The sequence below is a fragment of the Kogia breviceps genome, chromosome 7 (genome assembly GCF_026419965.1).
Source record: "Kogia breviceps isolate mKogBre1 chromosome 7, mKogBre1 haplotype 1, whole genome shotgun sequence".
NCBI lineage: Eukaryota > Metazoa > Chordata > Mammalia > Artiodactyla > Physeteridae > Kogia > Kogia breviceps.
Genome location: NC_081316.1, coordinates 27,188,164 through 27,205,845, shown reverse-complemented (window position 1 = coordinate 27,205,845; position 17,682 = coordinate 27,188,164). Strand labels below are relative to the sequence as shown.

Genomic DNA, 17,682 nt, shown 5'->3' with positions numbered 1-17,682 from the left:
ACAGAGTTTATTGTTAGGAGGGAGACACAGATGTTTAAATAATATCATAATAAATGCTGTAACGTATACAGTACAGGCATACTTTGGAGATGTTGTGAATTTGGTTCCAGACCACTGCAGTAGAGCAAACATCTCAATAAATGGAGTCACATGAATTTTTTGGTTTCCCAGTACATATAAATGTTATGTTTACACTACTGTTGTCCATTAAGTATATGATAGCATTATGTCTAAAAAAACAATGTACCTACCTTAATTAAAAAGTACTTTATTGCTAAAAATGCTAACTATCATCTGAGCTTTCAGCTGGTGGAGGGTCTTGCCTCAGTGTTGATGGTTGCTGACTGATCAGGGTGGTGTTGCTGAAGGTTGGGGCGGCTGCAGCAATTTCTCAAAATAAGACAACAGTGACATTTGCTGCATCGACTGACTCTTTCACAAACAGTTTTTTTGTAGCACACAGTGCTGTTTGGTAACATTTTATACACAGTAGAACATCTTTCAAAATTGCAATCAGTCCTCTCAAATCCTGCTACTGCTTTATCAACTAAGTTTATGTAATATTCTGAATCCTTTGTTGCAACAATCTTCACAGCATCTTCACCAGGAATGAATGCTATCTCAAAAAACCACTCTTTGCTCATTCATAAGAAGCAGCTCCTCATCTGTTTTGTTATAAGATTGTAGCAATTCAGTCACATCTTCAGGCTCCAATTCTGATTCTAATTCTCTTGCTCTTTCTACCGCATCTGCAGTTACTCCCTCCACTGAAGTCTTGCATACCTCAAAATCATCCATGAGGGTTGGAATCAACTTTTAACAAACTCCTGTTCATGTTAGTATTTTGACCCCTTCCCGTGAATCACAAATATTCTTAATGGCATCTAGAATGATGAATCCTTTCCAGAAGGTTTTCAATTTACTTTGCCCAGATCCATTAGAGGAATCACTATCTATGGCAGTTATAGCCTTATGAAATGTATTTCTTAAATAATACCTGAAAGTCGAAATTATTCCCTGATCCATGGGCTGCAGAATGGATGTTGTGTTAGCAGGCATGAAGACAACATTAATATTATTGTGCATCTCCATCAAGAGCTCTTGGGTGACCAGTGATTGTCAATGGACAGTAATATTTTGAAAGGGATCTTTTGTTTCTTAGCACAAGTTTTCAACAGTGGGCTTAAAATATTCAGTAAACCATGTTGTCAACAGATGTGCTGTCATCCAGGCTTTGTTGTTCCATTTATAGAACACAGGGAGAGTAGATTTAACATAATTCTTAAGAGCCCTAGGATTTCCAAAATGGTAAATGAGCATTGGCTTCAGCTTAAAAGTCAACTAATTCTTTTATTAGCCCCTAACAAAGGAATCAGCTTGTCCTCTAGTTTTGAAGCCAGGCATTGACTTCTCCTCTTTAGCTATGGTCCTAGATAGCATCTTCTGCCAATATAAGGCTGTTTGTCTGTACTGAAAATCTGTTGTTTAGTGTAGCTACCTTCATTAATTATCTGAGCTAGATCTTCTGGATTACTTGTTGCAGCTTTTCTACATCAGCACTTGCTACATCAACTTGTACTTTTATGTTACAGAGATGGCTTCTTTCTTTAAATCTGATGAACCAATCTCTGCTAGCTTCAAACTTCTCTTCTACAGCTTCCTTACCTCTCTCAGCCTTCATAGAATTAGAGAGAGTTAGGGCCTTAGTCTGGATTAGGCTTTGGCTTAAGGGAATGTTGTGTCTGGTTGGATCTTCTATCCAGACTACTCAAACTTTCTCCATGTCAGCAATGATGATTGGTTTGCTTTCTTATCATTCATGTGTTCACTGGAGTGGCACTTTTAATTTCCTTCAAGAACTTTTCATTTGCATTTATTCACAACTTGGCTGTTTGTTGCAAGATGCCTAGCTTTCAGCTTATCTTGGCTTTTGACATGCCTTCCTTACTAAGCAATCATTTCCAGCTCATGATTTAAAGTGAGAGACATGTGACTCTTCTTTTTACTTGAACACTTAGAGGCCATTGTTTGGTTATTAATTGGCCCAATTTCAATATTGTTGTGTCTCAGGGAATAGAGAAGACTGAGGAGAAAGAGAGAGTTAGGGACCAGCGGGTCAGTGGAGCAGTCAGAACACACATTGTTAAGCTCACCATCTTATGTGGGTGTGGTTTGTGGTGTCCCAAAACAATTACAACAATAGCATCAAAGATCACTGATCACAGATTATAATGAGTACAATAATAATGAAAAAGTTTGAAATGTTGAAAGAATTACCAAAATGTGATACAGAGACACAAAGTGAGCAAATGCTGCTCGAAAAATGGTGCTGAGACTTGTTCAACACAAGGTCACCACAAACCTTTAATTTGTAGAAAGCATAATATCTGTGAAGCACAGCAAAATGAAGCTCAATAAAATGAGATATGCTTGTATATAAATTCTAAAATGTGGTTTCTTAGGGAAGTTTATGTATAGCATAGTCATTAAGAGTCCTGGTTTTGTATCACTTTGCCCTGCCTTTGAGTCTCACTTGTGCCATTTATGATTTGTGTGACCCAAGAGGAGTGACTTAACCTCTCTGAGCCTCAGTTCCCTTATCTGTAAAAATTGAGATAAAGATTTTTCTTATTCTTCTTTTCTTTTTTCGTAAAGGTTAAATGAAATAATGTAAAGCATTTAGCCAGTGTCTTGCATGTGGTTCTTTATTATAATTTATCACCATCACCAGAAATTATGTACAGGATGCTGTTAGAGAGCCATGAAGGGCCATATAAAAATATTGCATGATGATATCATGCAAATTTAGTTATCAGTGTTTGGCAAAAAAAAATAAAAGAAAATTAAAATGGTGAAATTATATTTTGGTTGTGTGCTTTTTATCGTGTTCATTACTGTATATGTTATGTACTTATATGTACGTATTGCTGTGTAGAGTTGTACTCATGAAAATTCAAATATTATACTTAATGGAAAATTTAAAGATTTTCAAGAGTAGTTTTAATTAAATGGCATTTTCACATTGCCTTTGAACCTTGACACCTAAGAAAACTCTTATGTAAGTGTTCAGGTAGAGAAATTAGTGCTATATTGGGAAATTAGTACTATTACCAGACTGCGGAAATGGGAGAGCAGGGTTGCACAGCAAGTTTTGCTTGTAGTTTGTGAAAGAGAAATGACCTTCCACACACACACCGGGTCGCTATATTGTAGGGAAAGAAGGTCAAGGGCCAGTAAGTGTGGGAACATACCCTGCCCACACTGGCTTCAGTCCCTCACTCTGATGTAACAGGATGGGTCTCCTCTGCACAGCTGGGTGTTAGACTCATTTTCAGCTTTCATGTTTTCTAGTCCAAAAACCTGTTCTTTCTTCCTTTAGGCATTCCATCCCTGATGTGTGTAACCACCTTAAGCCAAATGAGGTTATCAGAATGAAAGTTTATTTCCAGGATACTTTCCAGAATAGGTGAAATACCCTTGGAGCAGAAGCAGCCCTATCCTTTGTCCTTGATTATCAGTTTTCCCTTCAGTTTTGGCCTGGAATTCTTTACTATCTTGTTAACTCTTTGATGCTTTTAAGAGTTACACACACACACACACACACACACACACACACACACACACACACACATTTATCCAGATTTTTTATCCAGTTGTTTTCAATGGAAAGGTTGGTTTGAATAACCAAGTCTACCACCAATGGAAACAAGAAGCAGTCTTCCCGTTCCTTCCCATTCAATAGGAGGAAGTCCACTTTCCATTAAGGTACAACTCAAAATAACTCCTTCCTGAAGTTTTCCCTTATAGCTAGTCAGAAAGTCTCACCTTACGTGTTCCATTGATACATTGTAACTCTGTTGTCCCACTGACCACATTCTGTCTTTACCGTAATTAGTTATGCCTATGGCTGCCTCTCAGCTAAATGTAGTTTTTTTTGTTTTTTGGTTTTTTTGGGTTTTTTGGGGGTATGCGGGCCTCTCACTGTGTGGCCTCTCCCGTTGCGGAGCACAGGATCTGGACGCGCAGGCTCAGTGGCCATGGCTTACGGGCCCAGCCGCTTCGTGGCATGTGGGATCCTCCCGGACCGGGGCACGAACCCACGTCCCCTGCATCGGCAGGCGGACTCTCAACCACTGCGCCACCAGGGAATCCCTAAATGTAGTTTTTGAAGGCAGGAATCCTGTCTGTAATTTTTCTGTCCTTGGTAGCACCAACTCTGCGTACTTTATATAATAGACTCTCTCTACATGCGTTGGTTGATTGCACTGGATTTTGCTGAAATAGAATAGAAGGATTAAGAAGGGAGTTGTCTCCTGTTATTTTGTCCTCTCTATGTTGGTTGCAGTACTGTTCTCCCTTTTCTGTTATTCCTTATGGGTTCAGTGATGATGTTAGATGGTCCTTGATCCATGTGAACTGATGACAAAATAGAGCCACAGCATGTGAAGTGATTTGACCTGTGGCCATCTTTGAGCCGATGTTTTGCCTATAGCTGTCCCCAGAGGCTGTCCACCTGTTACAGTTCATTTTTAATAGTTTAGCCAAGACTGTAGAACCTTTAGTGCGTTAGGTTTTCAATAGTCTGAAGACATATTTTTGAGAACTTTAAATAATGTTGAGAGGAGAATATTGAGACCAAGAAGAATAAATGTATTGCTACTTAAAGGACAGTATCTGAAAAACAAAATAGGGAGTGTAAGTGTATAGTTCTCAGTTTATTAAGTTAAAGGATACTTTTCTTAGGAAGGAGGAATTAATAGTCATTAAAATTGTAAGACTAAGAAAAGTTTTTTAAAAAGCCTTAGTTACCCATTTTAATGCATCTTTTAATTTGGACATGACTGCTTCATAATCACAGTGGCCCTTGCATACTATCTTGTAATTTAAAAAATTATTTAAAAATAATGTGGCACATTATTCTACAATCTTAGTATTGGGCTTTTAGAAAGTCAGTGTTAAAATGAGCTTCAGGTGGTGAAGTACTCAACTGGAACACCTGTATTGTTGCGTAATAAAAAAGGCTAGAAAAGGTAAGAGTTTAATCATGTTTTGTTTTAGCCATGATCTTCTCAGGTGTATTAAGCAAATTTTAGGATTTACTCTTATAATGGACTTTCTGCATCTAGAACTCCCTCAAATTCTATGACTATCTAGATATCCCTGACTGAACTGTGAATGCCATCTTACACACATACTACTTACACACATGCTGAGCCACTAAAACATCTGAAATAATTTATATATTAAGATATACCTGTTGCTTTGTTGTCTTGTGTTAAAATGTGTGAAGGTACCAGAAATGTAAAGGTTAAATCACTCATGGTCTGCCATATGATTGACTGTGATCCCCTTGGAAACTAAGTAAATCTTATAAATTTAATTATTGTTGAAAGAGTTATTCCTTTTCCAAGCTAAGTAAACTACCACTAAGATCACTAAAAATCTGAGAACATTTCTTGAACTGTTTTTTTCCCCTTCCTCTTTTGATAAGATTATAAAAAGGTGATACCCGTAATGTAATATTAATAAGGCCCATTTAATATTTACTTATTTATTAACAAGTAAATATTAATATTTACTTAGGCTTAGAAAAAGATTAGAAATGGGGGTCTATGTGACAGATGCTTAAATATTTAAAAGTTACAAGTCAAGCTAACATAATATTAACTAAGTTCTTTTATCTTGAAAAGTATATTTTCATGACAAATATCCCTTCATATTGACCTGGAAAGCCAGGATCGCATGTAGAGTCCTTGGAGTTCTGTGCCTTAATGCAGCAGGGCAGAGAAAGCCACCGCTGTCCTGCCTCCTTCTCTTCCCACCCCCACCCAGAGTCCTTACTGTGGTCTACGCTCCTATGACTTGAGGCTGTTTGGGCAGTGAATTCCTGTGTCCTGAGCCCCTAGAAGAAGGGGGGGGGGTAAGGCATAGCTGGAAGAGGGGCGTAGAATCCTCATGGCGGATACTCTTATCTAAGGACTTCCTGGGGTGTGGCAGGAGAGAAGGAGCGGAGAGAGAGCTCTCAAAGGTGATGGGTGTAAATTAATTGTAATATATATATTATTATACAGTCCTTCTTATTTGCTGTGGTTATGTTCTGTAAAGTTGCCACAAACACTGAAACACTGCTCATAGGGGAAATACAGGGTTAGGTTCCTGCGAGCCTCTGGTCACAATATTTTCAGCAAGTGATCATTACATAACCTTGTTTTATGTATGCTTCTGCTTAAAGACACTTTAATATACGTTGTTGATTCATTAATGTTTAACTCAGGGCCAACAGCACTGTAACTCATGCCTGAAAGAAGAAGCTTATCTAAAATATGTATTTCCCCCCGTAAGGCACATCATAGGTTTCTGGTGCATAGGAACACTAGACAGCACTTAATGCTCTATATGCTTGAGGATCATCTTAAACAGTAAAATATTACAACAAAAAACAAAGTATGAAAAATGTGATACTAAATAGTCTGTGAAAAGGTCACTTATTTACATGCAGTATGAGAGCTGAAACATGTAAGCCTTGTTTGACCTCAGCTGGGAACGTGCATGTTAGATGATTCAAAATGTTTGCCACTCTGTGCATCTCTGTGAATGACCGTGAGAGAATTATAAGTGTTGTTTTGGGGGTTACAAGTAAAGTTTAGCAAGTAGGTGAATTTGCAAATATAGAATCCTTGAATAATGAGCACCTCTTGCATTTAATAATTTATGTTGGAGGTCTTACAATGACCTTCCCCTCATTATACCCCCATTTTAAAAAATTTAAATTGTATTCTGAATATGTTCACTCACATTATGTCATTTGAGTTTAGCAAAACACTGTGAGGTATATGGACAGATAATTTATTCATTAAAGGTTTATTGAGGGTCTTACAGGCACTGTGCTAGATGCTACAGGTATAGTTCATGGTAATATGATGGACAAAGGTTCTTACTTTCATAAGTAGCTTGTAGTTTAGCAAGCTTTCTCTCCATTTTTCAGGTGAGGAAATTTTGTACAACTGAATAACTTTTCTAGGGTCACATGACTAGCAATAACAAAGCCAGAATGAGAGTTCAGTTTTTCATATTTTATGGTTAGTCCTGCTCCAGTTCCCTTTTTTCCTCTGTATTGAATTCTCCCTTTTCACTAGCTTTTCCCACTCATCCAGTAAAACGTCGTCTAAAAACATTCCCCTGCTTTTCTACTTTGCCAAACATTTCTTGACTACCATCTACTTGCTTCTCACCCCTCTCTTTCACTACTGCCCTTCTTCTCAATGGTGCCTACTAAAATGGCCAATGTCCCCGTACTTACCATATTCTGTGGGTTTACTGTGATGTTTGCTACTGTCACAGGTCTTTTATTTGCCTTAGAACTTTCTTCCCTGGGCTTCTCTGGATCCTGTTTCCCAGTTACCTTGTTGCTCACTGCTCTTCTAGCATCTTTTCCTTTATCTGATGTAAATGTTACTGTCCTTCAGAGTTTTATCTTTGTCTTTCTTCCTTTATCACCAACTCTTGTCTTAATCTAAGGCTCAGGTTCTTTTAGAGGTTTTAATCCCTCAGTTGTACACAAAATTGTGTGTGTATTTCCCTTCCCCTGGCTGTTAATCAGATTCATGGAGGAGTTCAGAACTCAAAAAAGTTGAGAAGGACTGCTCTCTGTGTATTCCTGTAGCTTTATCTGCTTCACAGGTGCCTTCCAAGTCTATGTTCCCAGGCTCCCACCTTTCCCCTTGTCTGTCTCCTCTCTTCCTCCTCAGCATTGTTCACATAGTTCCTCAGAAGTGTCGCAGGAGGACTGCAGTAGTTTTCTTTTTGCAATTCCGCCTACCTATCCTCCATACCCCTTCCATCCCACTATCAGGTTAGATTTTTTTGTCTTTGAAACAAGTAAGTAAAGTTTTAAGTAGGGAAAAGTCCATGTTTTTTTTAGCATACTAAAAAGTTCCTTTATGGTCTAAGCTCAATCTGGCTTTTCAACTTCATCTCATAACTTTCCCTACTCACTGGTTCATTTACTCATTCTCACCGTAGCTTACAGTTGTGCTATTCATAACTCTAATATCCATCTTAGTCCTTTCCTGTCTTGTATTTGCTGTTTCTCTCTGCACGTAATGCCTTTCCCCTCCCACCCTTCCACAGTTCCTCCACAGGCCGACTCCTATTCATCCTTCAAAACCCAGTCAAGTGTCTTTATTAAGAAACCTCCTGAAATTTATTCTAAGTTAACAACTTTTTCATGCTGTCATCTTTTCTTAGCACCTCATCCTTCCCATTATAATTAATTGTTTACCTATCTGAACTCCCCCACTAGACTCTGAGTCCATCAAGGGCAGGGATCCTGGTTTTTGTCCATCATGGATCCTCATTGGCTAACATGGTATCTGATTTGTAGTAAGGTGGTTAATGAGCCTTTTTTGAATGGATAAACACATTTTTGGTCTGCCAGTCTTGAACATGGATTATATTTTCCCAATCTGAATTAGAAAACCATGAAGATGTTCAGACATTTTAAAAATCATGTTTCAACAGTTTACAGTTGCATAAAGTGGTACATGAGGTGTTGACTGCTTCTTTAGGCAATATTTTACTAAGCATTAGGTGGCAGTAGTGAGTTGTACTTGACTTTACCTTTGTAATTGTTTTTTTCAACCCTTCATAATTTTAATATATTGTCAAAGTGTGAAGGACACAATTGTAGTAATTTTATACCTAACTTTTTTGTAACATAATCTTGTTTTAAGCTAGTAAGTGTCATACAGAAAATGAAACAAAACAAAACTCAGCCATGTCAGTCAGTGTGTGTCTCTCTTGCCTACCTAAACTGTACGCAGATTCGTTAGGGAATCACTACTGCACCATCTTAAGGGCACTTCCTCACCAACTCTTTAATGGCTGCTTCATAATAACAGTGATTTGCAATAAGGAAAACCAAAAAGTATCTCAGAGGATATGTGTTTTCTCAGTGTCCTAAGAAGCTTACTTAGACCTTTATCTCAGAAATACTATATTATATTCATTGAATTTAACTACAGTTATTAAATGCTTTCTTTTCTTTTTTACTCATCAGTTTTTTATCAGACTAAGGTCACTTCTCTTGTTTATGGAGTTTCATTTTAGGCAAATTTCCCTCGCCATTAGGTGGTTAGAAAAGAAGAATTGCCTCTACCTCTCCAGCCTTTATGCATTTAAATCCCACCATTAATTTTTGAGCACTTCTTTATGAAAATGGGAATTTCATTCCCATTGTAGTTTATAAGGGTTAAATCAATGGAAGTTACATTTTATTAAAGGAAATTAAGTTTAGGGGAGCATTTTTGCAAGTAAAAGAAATAGATAACTTTTAGAGGAAACAGTGTTGATTCAAATATGAGGTAGGTAATGTAAATCTGTGACATTCTCATATCTTCTTTGCTTTCTTTTCTATCTCAGGGGTAAAGTACTTGAGGGAATTCAATGTAGGTGTACTAGTATCATTAATGTGGCAGAATGATCAATTAATAAAAGAAGAGCATGATAGCTTTGACAGAACACACTACCTAATTAGTACCTGATGGCCTTCATGGCCACAGAGTGGGGCTCAGAGTTGCTACAGGAAAGAGGCTCTGTAGGATCGGTAGGTGTACGTGACCACTCTTATTTAGCAAAAATAAGTTTGGCATTGGTTCTTTAAGTCCTTAATTATACGAAAACCATGTCTTCCCTGACGCCAGAGGGTAGATGAAGTTAGCCTGCGCACTGCTGCTAATTATCATCGGGGGATATGGGAGGCAGAGTGTTAAACTTGGAATTCTCTGTGTAGCTCATGTTGACTATGTCATCAAAAACTTGTTTGATATGATTTTTGGGGGATGGGGGCAATCTGGCTTACACTTAAATTAGATATAATGTAACCTATTGCTTAAGATTTAAAATCTTATGTACAAAGAGGAAGAGGTTGTGTTACACTTGCATATACCCAACAAAAGAAAAGGCATGCGACTAGCAAACGATTTGATTCAAGATTGTATTTTAGAGTTAGTAACTCTCACAGTTCAAAGTATATCACAGAGGTTGATCTTGGTAATGAAAAGTTTTGCCATGAATTAACTTACCCAGCCACGTATCATCCTACTTCTTACATTTCTTCATTTCTGTGAATCCAGTTCCTGCAGTCTCCTTCTCAATTCTTTATCTGGAAAACATCAGTACCTCCTGTAAATATTTCATGGCTTTGCTTCCCTTCAGTGTCTTCAGTCTCTTCCCTCGCTTACCCTGGCTTTTCCTCTTCTCATTCCTTCCGCTCCTCTTCTGCCTCCCTACCCCTTCGCCTGCACTTCTTTCTCCACCACCCCCTCTCTTCCCCTTCCTCTGCTTTTCCCTACCCTCCTACTCCCCTCCTCCTTCCTCTTCTTCTTTTCCCTCCTTTATGACCCCATTTTCTTGGAACTGCCAATAATCTCAGAATGAGTCTCTTAACGTGGTTTCAAGGGAAATCGTTGTTATAGTGACATTAGCAGAGATTTTAAAGCAACTATGTTCAAACCAAAAGGTCTCTTAAAAAATATTAATGGTGTTAAAATAACTCTTTTGAAGATTAGAGGCAATCATTAGCAAGTCTGATAGATGTACACTTCCTCATACTGTTCTGTCAATTTGGCTGCTACATAATCACACTGAAGCTTTACAGTAAGGCTTTCTCTGGGGACCATGGGACTATGTTATATGTAGGATCCTATTATATCAATAAATAAATTCAGAGGACTTTTCACAATGAATGCCTTAGTAAGGTCTGTTATGTTACGGAACTAAATTTTGAGCTCAAGAAGAGCATATTTTTTTGTTTATATACTCTTTCACATTCTTAGCTATTCACCAACATTCCCAAAGTAACTGAGGAAGATTCATTTTTATAGATACTTAAAAATCACAAATGTGTTTTAAAATTAATATGTGTGTATGTATATATGCTATGCATGTGTGTGTCTATCATACCTGTCCAGAATAAGCAAATCCACAGACACAGAGAGTAGATTAGTTGGGGGGTAGGAGGAAAGAGAAATAGAGAATGACTGCTAATGGATGCAGGATTTCTTTACTGGGTGATGAAAATGTTCTGAAATTAGTGATGATAGTTGCACAAACAATTCTGTGAATATTCTAAAACCACTGAATTGTAGACTTTTAATGGGTGAATCTTTTGGTATATGAATTATAGCTCAATAGAGCTGTTATTTTTTTAGAAAGTCAGTTCTGTGAAAAATGCCATTGGTAATTTCTTAGGGATTGCATTGAACCTGTAGATTGCAGATTGCCTTGGGTAGTATGGTCATTTTAATAATATTGATTCTTCCAATCCAAGACTATCTTTTCATCTGTTTGTGTCCTCTTCAGTTTCTTTCATCAGTGTTTTACAGTTTTCAGTGTACAGGTCTTTTGCATCCTCAGGTAGGTATATTCCTAGATATTTTATTCTTTTTGATGTGATGGTAAATTTGATTATTTAAATTTCTCTTTCTGATAGTTCATTGTTAGTGTATAGAAGTGAAACAGATTTCTGTGTATTAATTTTGTGTCCTGCAACTTTGCCAGATTCACTGATGAGCTCTAGTAGTTTTCTGGTGGCATCTTTTGGATTTTCTGTGTATAGTATAATGTCATCTGCAAACAGTGACAGTTGTACTTCTTCCTTTCCAGTTGGGATTTCTTTTATTTGTTTTTCTTCTCTGATTGCCATGGCTAGGACTTCCAAAACTACGTTGAATAAAAGTAGCAAGAGTGGGCATCCTTGTTTTGTTCCTGATCTTAGAGGGAATGCTTTCAGCTTTTCACCTTTCAGTATGATGTTAGCTGTGGGTTTTTCATATATGGCTTTTATTATGTTGAGTTATGTTACCTCTACGCCTACTTTCCGAAGAGTTTTTTGTTCATCATAAATTGATGCTGAATTTTATCAAAAGCTTTTTCTGTATTTACCCACTCATTTATAGTCAATTAATTTATGACCAAGAAGTCAAGAATATACAATGGAGAAAAGACAGTCTCTTCAATAAGTGGTGCTGGGAAAACTGGACAGCTACATCTAAAAGAATGAAATTAGAACATTCTTTTTTTTTAACATCTTTATTGGAGTATAATTGCTTTACAATGGTGTGTTAGTTTCTGCTTTACAACAAAGTGAATCAGTTATACATATACATATTTTCCCATATCTCTTCCCTCTTGCATCTCTCTCCCTCCCACCCTCCCTATCCTACCCCTCTAGGTGGTCACAAACCACCTAGCTGATCTCCCTGTGCTATGCAGCTGCTTCCCACTAGCTATCCACCCTACGTTTGGTAGTGTATATATGTCCATGCCACTCTTTCACTTCGTCACTGCTTACCCTTCCCCCTCCCCATATCCTCAACTCTATGCTCTAGTAGGTCTGTGTTTTATTCCCATCCTATCCCTAGGCTCTTCATGACATTTTTTTTCTTAGATTCCATATATATGTGTTAGCATACGGTATTTGTTTTTCTCCTTCTGACTTACTTCACTGTGTATGACAGACTCCAGGTCCATCCACCTCACTACAAATAACTCAGTTTCATTTCTTTTTATGGCTGAGTAATATTCCATTGTATATATGGGCCACATCTTCTTTATCCATTCATCTGTTGATGGACACTTAGGTTGCTTCCATGTCCTGGCTATTGTAAATACAGCTGCAATGAACACTGTGGTACATGACTCTTTTTGAAGTATGGTTTTCTCAGGGTATATGCCCAGTAGTGGGATTGCTGGGTCATATGGTAGTTCTATTTGTAGTTTTTTAAGGAACCTCCATACTGTTCCCCGTAGTGGCTGTATCAATTTACATTCCCACCAGCAGTGCAAGAGGGTTCCCTTTTCTCCACACCCTCTCCAGCATTTATTGTTTGTAGATTTTTTGATGATGGCCTTTCTGACCGGTGTGAGATAATATCTCATTGTAGTTTTGATTTGCATTTCTCTAATGATTAATGATGTTGAGCATTCTTTCATGTGTTTGTTGGCAATCTGTATATCTTCTTTGGAGAAATGTCTGTTTAGGTCTTCTGCCCATTTGTGGATTGAGTTGTTTGTTTTTTTGTTATTGAGCTGCATGAGTTGCTTATAAATTTTGGAGATTAATCCTTTGTCAGTTGCTTCATTTGCAATTATTTTCTCCCATTCTGAGGGATGTCTTTTGGTTTTGTTTATGGTATCCTTTGCTGTGCAAAAGCTTTTAAGTTTCATTAGGTCCCATTTGTTTATTTTTGTTTTTATTTGCATTTCTCTAGGAGATGGGTCAAAAAGAATCTTGTTGTGATTTATGTCATAGAGTGTTCTGCCTGTGTTTTCCTCTAAGAGTTTGATAGTGTCTGGCCTTGCACTTAGGTCTTTAATCCATTTTGAGTTAATTTTTGTGTATGGTGTTAGGGAGTGTTCGAATTTCATTCTTTTACATGTAGCTGTCCAGTTTTCCCAGCACCACTTATTGAAGAGGCTGTCTTTTCTCCACTGTATATTCTTCCCTCCTTTATCAAAGATAAGGTGACCATATGTGTGTGGGTTTGTCTCTGGGCTTTCTATCCTGTTCCGTTGATCTGTATTTCTGTTTTTGTGTATTGTGTCTTGATTACTGTAGCTTTGTAGTATAGTCTGAAGTCAGGGAGCCAGATTCCTCCAGCTCCATTTTTCGTTCTTAAGATAGCTTTGGCTATTTGGAGTCTTTTGTGTTTCCATACAAATTGTGAAATTTTTTGTTCTAGTTCTGTAAAAATGCCAGTGGTAGTTTGATAGGGATTGCATTGACTCTGAAGAATGCTTTGGATAGTAGAGTCATTTTCACAAGGTTGATCCTTCCAATCCAAGAACATGGTATATCTCTCCATCTATTTGTATCGTCTTTAATTTCTTTCATCAGTGTCTTATAATTTTCTGCATACAAGTCTTTTGTCTCCTTAGGTAGGTCTATTCCTAGATATTTTATTCTTTTTGTTGCAATGGTAAATGGGAATGTTTTCTTAATTTCACTCTCAGATTTTTATCATTAGTGTATGAGAATGCCAGAGATTTCTGTGCATTAATTTTGTATCCTGCTACTTTACCAAATTCATTGATTAGCTCTAGTAGTTTTCTGGTAGCATCCTTAGGATTCTCTATGTATAGTATCATGCCATCTGCAAACAGTAACAGCATTACTTCTTCTTTTCCTGTTTGGATTCCTTTTGTTTCTTTTTTTCTCTGATTGCTGTGGCTAGAACTTCCAAAACTATGTTGAATAAGAGTGGTGAGAGTGGGCAACCTTGTCTTGTTCCTGATCTTAGTGGAAATGGTTTCAGTTTTTCACCATTGAGGATGATGTTGGCTGTGGGTTTGTCATATATGGCCTTTATTATGTTGAGGAAAGTTCCCTCTGTGCCTACTTTCTGCAGGGTTTTTATCATAAATGGGTGTTGAATTTTGTCAGAAGCTTTCTCTGCATCTATTGAGATGATTATATGGTTTTTCTCCTTCAGTTTGTTGATATGGTGTATCACATTGATTGATTTGCATATATTGAAGAATCCTTGCATTCTTGGAATAAACCCCACTTGATCATGGTATACAATCCTTTTAATGTGCTGTTGGATTCTGTTTGCTAGTATTTTGTTGAGGATTTTTGCATCTATATTCATCAGTGATATTGGCCTGTAGTGTTCTTTCTTTGTGACATCTTTGCCTGGTTTTGTTATCAGGGTTATGGTGGCCTTCATAAAATGAGTTTGGGAGTGTTCCTCCCTCTGCTGTCTTGTGGAAAAGTTTGAGAAGGATAGGTGTTAGCTCTTCTCTAAATGTTTGATAGAATTCTCCTGTGAAGCCATCTGGTCCTGGGCTTTTGTTTGTTGGAAGATTTTTAATCACAGTTTCAATTTCAGTGCTTGTGATTGGTCTGTTCACATTTTCTATTTCTTCCTGGTTCAGTCTTGGCAGCTTGTGCGTTTCTAAGAATTTGTCCATTTCTTCCAGATTGTCCATTTTATTGGCATACAGTTGCTTGTAGTAATCTCTAATAATCTTTTGTAGTTCTGCAGTGTCAGTTGTTACATCTCCTCTTTCATTTCTAATTCTATTGATTTGAGTCTTCTCCCTTTTATTCTTGATGAGTCTGGCTAATGGTTTATCAATTTTATTTATCTTCTCAAAGAACCAGCTTTTAGTTTTATTGATCTTTGCTATTGTTTCCTTCATTTCTTTTTCATTTATTTCTGCTCTGATCTTTATGATTTCTTTCCTTCTGCTAAATTTTGGGGGTTTTTTGTTCTTCTTTCTCTCATTGCTTTAGGTGCAAAGTTAGGTTGTTTATTCAAGATGTTTCCTGTTTCTTAAGGTAGGATTGTATTGCTCTGAACTTCCCTCTTAGAACTGCTTTTGCTGCATCCCATAGGTTTTGGGTCGTCGTGTCTCCATTGTCTTTTGTTTCTAAGTATTTTTTGATTTCCTCTTTGATATCTGCAGTGATCACTTCGTTATTAAGTAGTGTATTGTTTAGCCTCCATGTGCTTGTATTTTTTAGAGATCTTTTCATGTAATTGATATCTAGTCTCATAGCGTTGTGGTCGGAAAAGATACTTGATACGATTTCAATTTTCTTAAATTTGCCAAGGCTAGATTTGTGGCCCAAGATATGATCTATCCTGGAGAATGTTCCATGAGCACTTGAGAAAAATGTGTATTCTGTTGTTTTTGGATGGAATGTCCTATAAATATCAATTAAGTCCATCTTGTGTAATGTATCATTTAAAACTTGTGTTTCCTCATTTATTTTCATTTTGGATGATCTGTCCATTGGTGAAAGTGGGGTGTTAAAGTCCCCTACTATGATTGTGTTACTGTCGATTTCCCCTTTTATGGCTGTTAGTATTTGCCTTATGTATTGAGGTGCTCCTATGTTGTGTGCATAAATATTTACAATTGTTATATCTTCTTCATGGATCGATCCCTTGATCATTATGTAGTGTCCTTCTTTGTCTCTTGTAATAGTCTTTATTTTAAAGTCTATTTTGTCTGATATGAGAATTGCTACTCCAGCTTTCTTCTGATTTCCATTTGCATGGAATATCTTTTTCCATGACCTCACTTTCAGTCTGTATGTGTCCCTAGGTCTGAAGTGGGTCTCTTGTAGACAGCATATATATGGGTCTTGTTTTTGTATCCATTCAGCCAGTCTATGTCTTTTGGTGGGAGCATTTAATCCATTTACATTTAAGGTAATTATCGGTATGTATGTTCCTATTACCATTTGCTTAATTGTTTCAAGTTTGTTCTTGTAGGTCTTTTCCTTCTCTTGTGTTTCTTGCGTAGAAAAGTTCCTTTAGCATTTGTTGTAAAGCTGGTTTGGTAGTGCTGAACTCTGTCAGCTTTTGCTTGTCTGTAAAGGTTTGGGTTTTTTTTGTTGTTGTTTGTTTGTTTGTTTGCTATACGCGGGCCTCTCACTGCTGTGGCCTCTCCCGTTGCGGAGCACAGGCTCTGGATGCAGAGGCTCAGCGGCCTTGGCTCATGGGCCTAGCCGCTCCGCAGCATGTGCATGTGCAATCTTCCCGGACCATGGCACGAACCCGTGTCCCCTGCATCGGCAGGCGGACTCTCAACCACTGCTCCACCAAGGAAGCCCTGTAAAGGTTTTAATTTCTCCATCAAATCTGAATGTGATCCTTGCTGGGTTAGAACATTCTTTAACACCATATACAGAAGTAAACTCAAAATGGATTAAACACCTACCGTAAAATTGGATACTGTAAAACTTCTAGAGGAAAACATAGGCAGAATGCTCTGATGTAAATTGCAGCAATATTTTTTGGATCTGTCTTCTAGAGTAATGGAAACAAAAGCAAAATAAACAAATGGGACTTAATTAAACTTAAATGCTTTTTCACAGCAGGGAAAACCATGAACAAAATGAAAAGACAATCTATGGAATGGGAGAAAATATTTGCAAATGATGCAACTGACAAGGATTTAATTTCCAAAATATACAAACACCTCATACAGCTCAATATCAAAAAAACAAACAGCGTAATCAAAAAAATGGGCAGGAGACCTAAGTAGACATTTCTCCAAAGAAGATGTCCAGATGGCCAACAGGCTCATGAAAATGTGCTCCATCAACATCGCTAATTATTACAAAAATGTGAATCAAAACCACAATGAAGTATCACCTCACACTGGTCAGAATGGCCATCATCAAAAAGCCTGCAAATAATAAATGCTGGAGAGGGTGTGGAGAAAAAGGAACCCTTCTACATAGTTGGTGGGAAAGTAAGTTGGTACACAGCCTCTATGGAGAACAGTAGGGAGGTTCCTTAAAAAACTAAAAAGAAAGTGAACCATATGAACCAGCTATTTCACTCCTGGGCATATATCCAGAAAAGATGAAAACTGTAATTGGGAAAGATACATGCATCCCTACTATGTTCATAACAGCACTGTTCACAGTAGCCAACACATGGAAACAACCTAAATGTCCATTAACAGAGGAATGGATAAAGAAGATGTTGTATATATATTTTATATATATATATATATATATATATATATATATATATATATATATATATAGGTAACATGGAATATTACTCAGCCATGAAAAAGAATGAAATAATGCCATTTGAAGCAACATGGATGGACCTAGAGATTATCATACTAAGTGAAGTAAGTCAGAGAAAGACA

The 17,682-nt window shown here is 37.3% G+C and overlaps 1 protein-coding gene and 1 long non-coding RNA gene across 5 annotated transcripts in view; one reads left to right on the top strand and one right to left on the bottom strand.

The window, feature by feature from the left end:
• The window catches only part of DNAJC24 (DnaJ heat shock protein family (Hsp40) member C24), a 75,437-nt gene that overhangs the window by 27,685 nt on the left and 30,070 nt on the right, over nt 1-17,682 (top strand). The window lies entirely within an intron of this gene.
• On the bottom strand, nt 805-16,823 carry LOC136794489 (uncharacterized). Its single transcript, XR_010841340.1, has 3 exons — nt 16,735-16,823; nt 10,083-10,162; nt 805-4,674 (listed from the first exon to the last, which is right to left on the bottom strand). It is a non-coding gene; the product is annotated as an uncharacterized lncRNA (long non-coding RNA).